Source organism: Cyprinodon variegatus, unplaced genomic scaffold (genome assembly GCF_000732505.1).
Source record: "Cyprinodon variegatus isolate N-32 unplaced genomic scaffold, C_variegatus-1.0 Scaffold23, whole genome shotgun sequence".
NCBI lineage: Eukaryota > Metazoa > Chordata > Actinopteri > Cyprinodontiformes > Cyprinodontidae > Cyprinodon > Cyprinodon variegatus.
In genome coordinates this window covers 2,435,490-2,437,572 of record NW_015150476.1, presented here as the reverse complement: position 1 = coordinate 2,437,572, position 2,083 = coordinate 2,435,490, and positions in this window count along the sequence as shown.

The following is a 2,083-nucleotide window of genomic DNA, read 5'->3' as shown; positions in this document are numbered from 1 at the left end:
ATGTTTATCTAACGTATTTGTGATTTTTAATGTTTTCTTTGGTGATTAATTTTGGTCTTTTCAAACTAGTTAATGTTTTGTGTTATAGTTAAGTCCTCTGTTCTACATTTTGGTTTATTGTTTTTATTTTTCTCAGGAACTCCTTATTTCGCTTTGATGAGAAGTCTCTGTGTGTGTCAGTGCTATCAACAAGGGCAAAAATGCTGTCTTTCAAAAAAGACGTTAAAAAAGAAACATGTCCACACAAGTGCAAGGCTGCACCATTCAAAACGCTGTAGCTCGTATGCAGAGCCAGCTGGTGGCACTGTAAAACTGCCACAGAAACACATGAAAACAGTTGCCAAAAAATGTGAGGTTAAAACTACCACAGGGTGTCAAAGACATGCTAATTACAGGGAGGTTGATTGAGCTCCAATGTCATAATTTCAGAAAACATCAAAATATGAAGCAAGCATTTTAAAATCTGTCTAATCTGGGAACCGGCTTTAAAAATCAGTGTTGTTGGTCTCCTAAAATGCTGAAACAACAAAATACCTTTGCAGAAACATCTCTGCATGGCTCCCTTGTTCCTCTATGTTAACCATTATTCTTTTTTGCCTCAGCACCTCCACATTTTTTCTGTTGAGTTTTTTTTTTTTTTGGTTTATTTTGCATTCTCGAAACCTGCCTCAGTAGCCTACAGTATATTAACTCACTGTAAACTGTCCCTTACTCCTTTGCACCCTTTCCCTCCCTGTTTTCTCCATGCTAGCCCTGTATTCTGTTCCCTTTGATACAAAATTGTAAGTCCCCTTTATTTTATTATTAAAGCAATTTTACTTTTAATTGGCTGCTTTTGGTCTATACTGCAATGGATCAATCTAAAACCAATCATTTAAAAAAATCCACTTCTTTTATAACCCATACAAGAAATCGATAGTCACATCAAAACTCTGTATAAGTGGACAGATAGACTAGAAAATCTGTACTGTATATAAATGCTGTCAATCATAAGTATTAATAGCAATATTGTAGCTATTAACAAAATGAATGGAATCCCTTCCTTATTTTTGGTTTTTCTTCAAAAACGGGATTTCCCACTTAGCCCTTGTGAACTGCTTGTGGCACATTGACATCAAGAGGATTAATGCTCCTCGTAGTTTTATATCCAACGTAAATGACAGATTGTTTTCTCTTCACGGTTTTGATGGTTTGCAAGAGAGTAACCGCTTTGAAGTCTACAGAGCTTTTATCTTCCTCTATTTACATTGGCTAAAGTGTTAAGTTGAGTTCTCGTTTGGCCTGAAGGATGTAATACCCTGCTACAAGAGATTTATGGGAAGGGAAATGGCAATATTACTAATTTTACTCCTCTCAACCCCTTCTAACGAAAACTATTTATGCAAATAGAAAAAAAGGCTAGGGATAGAAAGCACTCCCAGACAAAATCAGATGTTTTCAAACAAGTGGCCATGCTGAGTTGGCAGATGTTCTGTCACTTCAATGGGAGCCCCTTTAAACAAAAGCTGTCAATAGCTCTCTGCCTTGAGTGTGAGCTGTTCTGAGAGACGCAAATTTCTTGGAGCCATCTGGGAGATGGTTAAGGATTTACTGAGTTTGCAGAAGCATTAGAGAGTCAGGGGCATTAATTAAAATCAACACTGATGCCGTAACAATAGCCATTGAGCTGATGTCAGTGGAAGATATATTAACCTTTGGACATTTGCTCATTTAATTAAAATAATGAGGGAATATCAGCACTATTTGAACAAATTTTAAAAGGGTGCTTAACAGAATTAAAGCTGAACTCATTCACAAGCTGTAAATCAATAGAATAAAATAGAAAGTAAAAAAGTCAACATAAAATACCAAATTTTTACATTTACAAAATAATACCCCTACGAAACATTTCAGTTTCTATATTTAAGATGACATAAATCTTATCAGTTGGAGGAAATACCCAGTGTACACAGGTATGCAAATCCTCCAAATAATATTTCGAACAACAACAGCTTTCAGTTTTAACATTCAGCTTTCCTGGTAAACACCTAAACCTATTTAGAAAGAAACAATCAATAAAGGTTGACAGTTGTAGTAGGATTTT